The following is an 11,500-nucleotide window of genomic DNA, read 5'->3' as shown; positions in this document are numbered from 1 at the left end:
GTACATCATTTAGAAGTCTTAGATATAAATGTTACCATTAGATGATCTGCAAGCCCAGCAAAGAACTAACTTAGTAGTGTACTGATTACACATTGGGTTGCTAACAAAAAGGTCAGCAGTTTGAATCTACCAGCCAGTCTGTGGAAGAAAGATGAGGCTTTCTGCTCCCTGAAGATTTGCAGCTTCAGAAACCTTATACGAGGTTGCTCTGAGTTGGAACCGGCTCAACAGCACACTACCATCACTACCACCTACAAACGATATCATGTTGAAGTTGAATATTGAAGGATAAAATTAATTTGGAAAAGCTGAGGAATGAGTAAAGTGCATAGTGGTATTGGTGGTGTTTGTGTGCCACTGAGTTGGTTCCAACTCATAATGACCCTGTATAGTGTTTTCAAGGCTGTAAATGTTTATGGGAGCAGAAAGTCTCATTTTCTCCCATGAAGCAAACTGGTAGAGTAAAACTGTTAACCTTGTGGTTAGCAGCCCAACTCATGACACTGTGCTACCAAGAATCCTTAAAGAGCACTCTAGGCAAAATAAATCATATGTAAGGACTTAGTAACAAGTTCCCTTTCCCTATTATAGGCGAGAGAGGGCTATATTGGTAGTAATACTTGTAGTCTTTGGCTTAAAGGGAAAGAGGCTCAAATCGCATATGCTATTATTTAATTTCTTTAGGTTCCTTTATCTCCTCAGCTTAAACCTTAGATGTCAGACCTTTGAGTTCTTGTGAAACTGACTCCAAGTATGATAAAGGATTATGCAGTTTCCAATATTTGTGGAAGCTTCAGATAGTTCATGGGTAAAGGCCATTATTATTTAATTCACATTTTCAATAAATTTGTGAAGCTCTCTTGTATACTTGATTAGGTATCATTATGTGACACACAGTGAGTCCTCATAACATTGTTGTGTTGTTAAGTGCTTTTGAGTTGGTTCCGACTCATAGAAACCCTTTATAGGGTTTCTGATGAGCAGTTGGTGAGTTTGAACCATCGACCTTGTGGTTCAAAAACACCTTGCGGTCTAGTGCTTATCCTTCAGTGCCACGCCAGGACTCCTCATACCATTAGAGCAAAGATGACAGTTTGAGGACTCAGATGAACTTGACCCAAACCATGGTATTTTCAGTAGTCTCATATGCATGTGAATGTTGGACAATGAGTAAAGAAGACCATAAAAGAATTGATGCATTTGAATTATGGTGTTGGTGAAACAGATTAAAATTACTGGCTCTGTAGGATAAGCACTGGACTTCAAACTACAAGGTCAGCAGTATCCAGTGTCTTAAATGAAAATCAGTCATCAAACAACCTTCTTAACATTTTAGAATCCACAATAAAGGATTCAGAAAAGAGGAGTTACATTTTTTTGGTGCCATGGGATGAGCATTGGACTGCTAACCACAAGGTCAGCAATTCAACCCCCCACCAGTTTCTCAGTGGGAACAAGATGATGCTTTCACCTTCTGTAAAGTTGTACTGTCACAGAAACACTATACAAAGTTACTCTCAGTTGCAATCAACTTGATGACAGTAGGATTGAAGTTTTCATTTTGTATGAACACTACTCGTCACCACCATTTCACTCTTGAGTGCTTGTGAAAAGAATAACCTTCATTTTTTTTTTTTACTCCAGGAAGAATATATTTTTCTCTTTGATTATTGGTAATTCTCTTTGTTGCTATAAATTACTTAAAGCCAAATTCTCATAGTGCTTCTTCCTTCTCAGCACAGAAAATGCAATAAATATTGTTGGCTAACCATATAGTTGACAAGTAATAGGTAAATAAGAAGAAATAAGGCTAGGCCGAACAAGATGACCAAAGGAGTAGATGGTCCCATTTACTTCCCTTGCAACTAACCCACTGTACAATGAATAAAAACAAGCATAGAAAAGGCCTATGTGAAGAAAACTGCAAAACACTACTACAAGAAACTAAAAGAGATTTTAAAAATGAAAGAATATACCATGCTCGTCGATTGGACAACTTAACATTGTGAAAATGTCAGTACTGCCCAAAGCTATCTACAGATACACTGCAATACCAATCCAGATTCCAATAACATGTGTTGAAGAGATGGTAAAAATGTTCACAAACTTTATATGGAAGGGAAAGAGACTTTGGATAAGCAAAGCATTGCTAAAGAAAAAGAGGTCTCTCATTTCCAGCTCCAAAACTTACTGCAGGGCCACAGTGGTCAAACAGCTTGGTATTGGTACAATGAAAGACACATAAAATTGAGAGCCCCAAAGTGAATCCATCTACATATAGTCAAATGACCTTTGACTAAGAGGCAAAATACATTAAATGGGGAAGAGATGGTATCTTCCACAAATAGTGCTGGCAAAACTGGAAATCAATTTGCAAAAGAATGCAACAAGACCCATATCTCACACCATATATGAAAACTAGCTCACCATGGATTACAGATCAAAATGTAAATCACAGAACTATAAAGATGATCAATGAAAAATGTGGGACAAATTTAAGGGCTCTAATATATGGCATACATAGACTATTAAACATGCAAAATAACACTCAAACAATAGAGAACAAAATAGATGACTGGGACATACTGAAAATTAGAAATATATGTGCATCAGAAGAGTTCACCAAAAGAGTAAAAAAGCAGTCCACAGACTGGGAAAAAATGTTTTTCCACAACATATCAGACAAGGAACTGATCTGTAAAATGTATAGGGAAGAGCAACACAGCTACAAGAAAAAGACAAATAACCCAATTAAAAAATGGGCACAGGACATGAACAGACACTTCACCAAGGAAGACGTCCAGGCAGCAAACAAACATATGAAGAAATGTTCACGATCATTAGTCATTAGAGAGACTGCAAATCAAAACAACAATGAGATATCATCTTATATACCAGCAGTAAAAGCGAACTTCAAAATAGCAGATGACAGAAAAGGATGGCAAGGGTGTGGAGAGACTGGGACCCTCTTACATTGCTGGGAGGACTGCATATTGATTCGGTCCCTCTGGAAAATGGTATGGTGCTTCCTCCAAAACCTGGAAATAGAAATACCTCTTTTGTTGTTAAGTGCTGTCGATTCTGACTCATAATGACCCCACACAAGGTTTCTGAGACTGTAAATCTTTACATGAGCAGAAAGCCTTATCTTTCTCCCCTAGAACTGCTGGTAGTTTCGAACTGCTGACTTTGAGATTAGCAGCCCAATTCATAACCACTATACCTTATGATCCAGCAATTTTTCTGCTTGGCATATATCCACAAGAAATATGAATCAGAACACGAGTAGATATATATGCACACCAACGTTCATTTTAGCACTATTCACAACAAGAAAAACTGGAGACAACCCAAGTACCCACCAATGGAAGAATGGATAAACAAACTCTGGTACATACACTCAATGGAATCCTATGCTACCTTGAAGAATAAAGACGAAACTGCAAAACAACACACAGCATGGATGAACCTTGAGGATATAATTTTAATCTTCTTCTCCAACACCATAATTTAAGTGCATCAATGCTTTTATGGTCTTCTTCACTTATTGTCCAGCTTTCACATATATATGAGTTTACTGAAAATACCATGGTTTGGGTCAAGTTCATCTGAGTCCTCAAACTGTCATCTTTGCTCTAATGATATGAGGAGTCCTGGCGTGGCACTGCAGGATAAGCACTAGACCACAAGGTTGGTTTGAACCACAAGGTCAATGGTTCAAACACACCAACTGCCCATCAGAAACCCTAAAAAGGATTTCTATGAGTCGGAACCAACTCAAAAGCACTTAACAACACACCAATGTTATGAGGATTCACTGTGTGTCACAAAATGATATCTAATCAAGTTTACAAGACAGCTTTAAAATTTTATTGAAAATGTGAATTAAATAATAATGGCCTTTACCCATGAACTATCTGAAGCTTCCACAAATGTTGGAAATTGCATAATGCTTTATCATACTTGGAGTCAAGCTTCACAGGAACTCAGAGGTCTGACATCTAAGGTTTAAGCTGAGGAGATAAAGGAACTAAAATAAATGGCATATGAGATTTGAGCCTCTTTCCCTTTAAGTCAAAGACTGCAAGTACTACTACCAATATAGCTCTCTCTCTCCTAGAATAGGGAAAGGGAACTTGTTATATGCTCTTACATATGATTTATTTTGCCTAGAGTTCTCTTTAAGGATTCTTGGTAGCACATTGCGTTATGAATTGGGCTGTTAACCACAAGGTTAACAGTTTGAATCTACCAGTTGCTCCATGGGAGAAAATGAGGCTTTCTGCTCCTGTAAACATTCACAGCCTTGAAAACACTATACAGGGTCATTATGAGTTGGAACCGACTCAGTGGCACACAAACACCACAAGCATGCCGGCATGCTCTTTACTCATTTCTCAGTGAAATTCGGCACAAAATGACAGATATTGCATAAGAGCTTTTTTGTAAGAATTTGAAAAAAAAAAAAGAAATCAAGCATAGAGTAAGATCTCAGAATTCCAGGTGGCAGCTGAGGTATTGAGGATTGGGGAGGTCCAGAAGTGGGGGCTAGGATAAGCAGGCATGGCACAGAACCTGGGACAATCAACCTGCTTGTTGTTGTTGTTAAGTGCTGCTGAGTCGGTTCCGACCCATAGCGACCCTGTACAGGGTTTCCGAGGGTATGAATCTTTAAGGGAGTAGAAAGCCTCATCTTTCTCCTGCGGAGCGGCTGGTAGTTTTGAACTGCTGACCTTAAGGTTCGCAGCCCGATTCGTAACCACTACGCTACCAGAGCTCCTTAATCAACCTGCTAACATCTAGCAAAGTCATTCATCCCCACTAGTTTGGAATGGGGCTGAGCAATACCCCATCAGGGAATACAAAGAGAGAACTAATCCAAGGAAGCGCCCCCTGGCTTTTAAAGGTGGTGCAGACTAAGTAAGGGAGTTTACACACCACACAGTAGAGATGGATAAAGAAGATGATTGCAGGAGAGTACTATTGCTTCTTGCTGAGGCCTAAGCCTGATGGGTACTATGAATGGGAGGAACTGAAAGGACAGCAGGGTGAACAAATATTTCAGAAAGATGGACTACACAGAGGAAAATAGGTGATTTCCTGCCTACAGCAGGGCACAGTGTGAGAGAGTGTGCAGAGGTTCCCATGAGGGGCACATAGAGAGTCCCAGAGGAAAGTTGAGCTCCGTAACTTACATCTGTGTCTGTGACCAGCTAAACCCTCCCCCAAAAATAGGTATTGAATTTCAGAGATCAAGCATTCAGAACTTCTGAATCAGCACTGAAAAGAGTGATCTAGTGGTTCTCAGTAGAAAACGCCAGGTCCAGTGTTGCTGCATGTATTCTGACTCATAGTGAGGCTGTGGGGCAGAGAGAGCTGCCTTGTGGAGTTCCTACAGTTGTAAGTCTTTGTGAAATATGCTGCAGTGAAACAGTTGGTAGGTGTGGGCCTTGGCCTTTTAGTTGGCAACTATGTCCTTGGTCGCTGAGCTGACAGGGCACTCAATCAGGAAAATTTCCTACAAAATTTAACTTTTAAAAAAGAGGTAGCAAAATGGTGCTAATTCAGTACAATCAAAAGCAAGAAATGAAAAAGAGGAAATTTCTCTTAGGTGAGAGGAGAGCCTTGTTGTGTTGCTGTAGGATAAGCACAGAGCTGTTAATGACAAGGTCTGTGGTTTAAACCCACTAGTCACTGTAGGTCCGAACTGACTCCATGGTAGATAACAACAGCTGAGAATAATAGAAAGAAACCATAATTTTCAGACTATGGTGCTAAGTATATTTAAAGAAAACAAACTAGCAGAAATTAAAAAAACAAAAAACAAAAAAACAGATATAAAGGAGCAAAATGTGTGATTCAACAAGGAAATTAAAATAATTTTAAAAATACAAGAGTATTACTGGAACTGAAAAATAAAGCAATTGAATTAGAAAATGAAAGAAAAACATATATAACAATAGACTTAACCATAGAAAATATGAAGGTGAATAAAAAATTATCCACACTGGCTGTAGAATTTATTTTAATCAACTTTTAGAAAAGACAAATACATCATTTTTAGACATAATCTCCTTGCATTTCTATACACTTTATCCATCTGTCAACAAGCTTTCATATTCCCTTATTTTAAAAGGCTTTAGGCTGAGCTGTGGGACACGAATGCACCGCTGTCTTCACTTCATGATAGGTGAATGCTCATCCTCAAAGGGTTCAAATAGGTGAAAGTCTGATGGAGGAAGATCAGGACTATAGGGAGGATGCGTTAACACCTCAAAATGACGTTTTTGCAGCTGTAACAGTGTGGGCAAAGGTAGATGGCTCTGTAAGATTATAATGCCCTTGGGATACCTGTTCTCTGCATTTAATCTGAAGTTTAGGCTTCAGCTCTTCAGTGAGCATCTCACTGCAACAAGTACTGCTAATTATTGAACCCTTTTCCTGATAGTAGTCTAATACTCTCCCTTGAGAATTTCAGAAAATTGTTAGCATCCATTTTCCAGCTGAGAGTTGACTTTGGAACTTTTTCTTGGTCTGCGACTGAAGATGTTTCCATTCCACACTCTGCCACTTACTTTCAGACTCTTATTGATGAATCCATGTCTCATTACCAGTAACAATTTTTTTTTAAGGAACTTTTATCTTCCTTCGAGTATTGGTACAAATTTTGTCTGCAGATGTCCAAACACTCTGTTTATACGGTTCTGTGAGTTGTTTGGGTATTCATCTCACACAAACTTTTGGAAACCCGAGTCTGTCATAGATTATTTCAAAGGCAGACCCATGTCTGATTTGCAAATGATTTGCCACAGAATCCACTGTCACTCGTATATTTGACAGAGTCATTTCACATGCACAATCAATGTTATCATTAGCTGTGGATATGGATGGGAATTTGAATATAACCACAGTGCAGATAATTTTTGACTGAGCCTCACATAATCTATGAACAAAATAACAGAATTTCTCATTGAAACAAGAAGTGAGAAAAAAGAACAAAGAAAAACAAAAAAAGTCAAAAAGGAAAAATAGGATTAATTAAGAAATATAACATTTGAATGATTGACATGCCAAAGCACCACAGTAGTGATGATGTGACTGTTAGGAGCTGTTCAACTGGTTCTGGACCAGAGTGGGTAACAGACAAAACACTGCCCTTTCCTGCACCATCCTCACAATCACAGGCGCGCTTCCTGTACCATCCTCACACTGATAGGCATGTTTGAGCACATTGTTGCTGTCAATGTCAATCCATGTCTTCGAGGTTCTTCCTCCTTTTCACTGACCCTCTACTTTACAAAGCATGTTTTTTTTGTTTTTTTCAGGAACTGGTCACTTTTGATGAAATGTACAAAGTATAACAGAGAAAGTTTCGCTATCCTCGCTTTTAAGGAGCCTTCTGGTTTACTTCTTTTAACAGATTCATTCATTCTTTGGGTGAGTGATGGTGGAGTTATTAAGTGCCATCAAGTGTGTTTCAACTTATACTAACCCTATATAGAGTTTCTGAGGTTGTAACTCTTTATAAGAACAGAAAGCCTCATCTTTCTCCTGCATTCTTTGGGTAATCCATGGCACACTTAATATTCTTCATTAATGCCATAATTCAAAGACATCTATTTTACTAAAGTCTTCCTTATTCATTATCCAGCTTTTGAATGCATATGAGGTAATTGAAGATGCCTTAGTTTGAGTCAGACATTCCTTAGTATTCAAAGTGATATCTTTGCTTTTTAATATTTTAAAGAATCCTTTGCATCTGACTTATTGGATGCAATATGGCATTTGATCTCCTAACTGCAGCTTCCATGGGTATTAATTATGGATCCAACTAAAATGAAATTCTTGACACTTCAATATTTTATCCATTTATCATGCTATTGCTTGTTGATCCAGTTGGAAGGATTTTCATTTTCTTTATATTGACCTGTAATACATACTGAATATGAATATGTAATGCATCCTTTAATTTTCATCAGCAAGTGCTTCAAGTCCTCTTTGCCTTTAGAAAGTTGGGTTGTGTCATTTATATATCACAGAACATTAATGAGCTTTCCTCGAATCCTGATGTGGCATTTTCCTTTATATGGTCTTGTTTCTTGGGTTATTTGCTTAACATATAGGTTAAATAAGTATAGTGAAAAGATGCAGACATATTACACACGTTTCTTGATTTTAAGTCATGCAATATCTCCTTGTTCTGTTAAAATGACTGCCTCTTGTTCTTTGTAGAGGTTTTGAATGAACACAATTAAGGGTTCTAAGATTTTTATTCTTTGCAATGCTATCCATAATTTGTCATGATCCAAACAGCCAAATGCCTTTGTATAATCAGTGAAACACAGACAAACATCTTTCTCATATTTTCAGCTTTTAGTCAAAATCTATCTGACATCAGCAATAATATCCCTTGTTCCACATCCTTTTCTGAATCTGGTTTGGGTTTCTGGCAGCTCCTCGTTGATGTTCTGCTACAAACATTTAAAAATTATCTACAACAAAATTTAAATGTCATGTAGTGATTATAATACTTTTCATTGCTTTCTGCATTCTATTGGATTGTCTTTTTTTGGAATGGGCACAGATATGGATCTTATCCACTTGATTGTCCAGGTAGCTGTCTTCCAATTTTTTTTTTTTTTTTTTAACATAGATTAGTGAGCACCGCCAGCACTGCATTCTGTTGTTGAAATATTTCAATTGATATTCTGTCAGTTACTAAAGCCTTGTTTTCCACCAACGCCTTCAGTGCACCTTGGAATTCTTCTTTCAGTCCCATCAGTTATTGATCATATGCTACCTCCTGAAATGGCTGAGTCATCACCAATTCTTTTAGGTGCAGTGATTTTGTGTATTCCTTCTATCTTCTTTTAATATTTCCTGTGTCATTCAGTATTTTACAATAGGAAATTTTCAATAGTCCATATCAAGGCTCGATTTTTTTTTTTCTTTAGTTCTTTCAGCTTAAGAAAGACCAAGTGGGTGGTTGTAGCCAGTCACTTGAGGGTGTGGGAATTTTCAAGATCAAGAAATGTGACATTGCTTTAAAAGTAGAAAACAAAAGCCAAAATGCTATGGAGGGGAAGGTGCAACCCATATAGAAGGCTGTGATCTTTGATCTTCATCAGCAAGTATTTTAAATCCTCTTCGCTTTCAGCAAGCAAGGGGAGCTAGGCCTCCAGAAAATTTTGCTGCCTATGATCTGTGGCACCTGACCACCTGCACTAGTGTATAGAGTTCTACTCAAGTAGTTTACCTTCTGGATTCTTTTGACTTCTGTATACTTACAGAAGTATCAAGAAATTGAGAGTATCAAGAAATTATTGAGTTGGTGAACTCTATTCTAGGAACTCTGTTCTAAGTGCCATAGTGTTGGGTTCTGAGCAGACAAAACCAGATGAAGACCATGCTTCTGGAGACCATGGAGACGCTGCCGGTCTTGGTACCATCAACCCTGCGTACAGCCTCTCCTCACTTCCACAGTCTCCTGAGCAGTCACAGGACCCCTTCACCACCTACTTTAATAAGAAGATTGCCATTCCTGAGGAATATTCTTGTTTTAGCTTTCGGGAACTTTGGGCTTTCATGGGACCCAGTTTTCTTATGAGCATTGCCTACTAGGATCCAGGAAACATTGAATCTGACTTGCACTCTGGAGCAGTGGCTGGGTTTCAGTTGCTCTGGGTCCTTATGTTGACCACCGTTGTGGGTCTCCTGCTCCAGCACCTTTGAGTGGTCTCTGGGCTGCATCTTGCTGAAGTATGTCACAAGCAATATCCACAGGTCCCACGAATTATCCTGTGGCTGATGGTGGAGTTGGCCATCATTGGCTCAGATATGAAGAAGTCATTGGCTCAGCCATTGCCATCAATCTCCTGTCTGTGGGGAGGGTTCCTCTGTGGGGTGGAGTTCTCATCTCCATTGCGGATACTGTTGTATTTCTCTTTTTGAACAAATATGGCTTGGGGAAGCTAGAAGCATTTTTGGGGTTTCTCATCACTAGTATGGCTCTCACATTTGAATATGAGTATTTTACAGTGAAACCCAGCCAGAGCCAGGTCCTCACAGGCATGTTTGTGCCATCCTGTTCAGGCTATGGCATCCTACAGGTCATTCAGGCTGTGGGCATCATGGGAGCTAACCTCAGTCCACACAACATCTACCTACATTCTGCCCTAGTCAAGTCTAGACAGATAAATCAGGCAAATAAACAAGAAGTTCGAGAAGCCAATCAGTACTTTGTCATTGAATGCTGCCTTGCTCTTTTTGTGGCCTTCATCAACGTCTTTGTCATCTCAGTCTTTGCTGAAGTGTTTTTTTGTTTTGGTTTTTTGGGGTTTTTTTGGAAAACCAACAATCAGGTGGTTCAAGTCTGTAAAAACAGAAGCTTTCCCAGATCTGAATGACCTCTTCCCTGATGATAATTCAACACTGGCAGTGGACATTTACAAAGGGGGCCTTGTGCTGGGATGCTACTTTGGGCCTGCTGGACTGTACATCTGGACAGTGGGCATCCTGGCTGCTGGACAGAGCTCCACCATGACAGGAATCTATTCTGGAGAGTTTGTCCTGGAAGGATTCCTGAACCTAAAATGGTCATTCTTTACCCGTGTGATTTTGACCTGCCCATTGCCATTATCCCCACTCTGCTTGTTGCTGTCTTCCAAGTCATAGAACACCTGACAGGAATGAATGACTTCCGAAATGAGCTCAGAGCTTACTGCTTCCCTTTGCTCTCATACCCATCTTCACATTTATAAGATTGCAGCCGGTTATGAGTGGCTTTGCCAATGAAATAGGCTGGAGGATTGCAGGAGGAATCTTGGTCCTTGTTATCTGTTCCATCAACATGTACCTTGTAGTTTCTTTTGTCCAGGGACTAGGGCAGATGGTGTTGTATGTGGTGGCTGCTCTGATCAGTGTGGTTTATCTGAGTTTTGTGTTCTACTTAAGTTGGCAATGTTTGATTGCATTGGGCATGTCCTTCCTGGAGTGTGGGTGCCTGGTAAGCATCTCTAAAGTCCTGCTGACAGAAAAAGCCACCAGTCGTCACCAATGACTTGTTTACTTTGCCTGTTCTTCACAGATAGCCATCACAGTCGGTGTGTTTCAGTGATTTACTGTGTGAATTTCGCCAGTCTTATGTGCTGTACAGACCCTTCTTAGGACTCAACTGTCTATTCAGAAAGACTTTGTTTTCTTATTTTCTCCTTCTCCTAATCTGGGAACTGGATTAAACTCGTAATATTAAAAAATCATGTCCTAGGTTTTTAAAAACATTAATGAATCTTTTTTTAGTTGAGTATTTATGATTGTTAATATGTGAATTCACTTTTTAAAACTTTGAGATATACCAATGCTATGATTATTGTCTGATATTTTTATAGTGTAATTTGTTACAAATAAAAAATTCTTTCTTCTTAATAAATAGTTTTCAGAAAAAAGAAAAGGCCAAGTGTTGTTCTTCCCTTTAGTTTTGCAAATTCCAATTCTTAGCATA

The 11,500-nt window shown here is 38.9% G+C and overlaps 1 pseudogene; it reads left to right on the top strand.

The window, feature by feature from the left end:
• Nucleotides 1-5,553: 5,553 nt before the first annotated feature.
• Nucleotides 5,554-11,059, top strand: LOC102832637 (annotated as a pseudogene).
• Nucleotides 11,060-11,500: the final 441 nt, after the last annotated feature.

The sequence above is a fragment of the Chrysochloris asiatica genome, unplaced genomic scaffold (genome assembly GCF_000296735.1).
Source record: "Chrysochloris asiatica unplaced genomic scaffold, ChrAsi1.0 scaffold00072, whole genome shotgun sequence".
Classification (NCBI taxonomy): domain Eukaryota; kingdom Metazoa; phylum Chordata; class Mammalia; order Afrosoricida; family Chrysochloridae; genus Chrysochloris; species Chrysochloris asiatica.
Note: the sequence above shows the minus strand (reverse complement) of the source record. Positions and strands in the feature narration are given on the sequence as shown.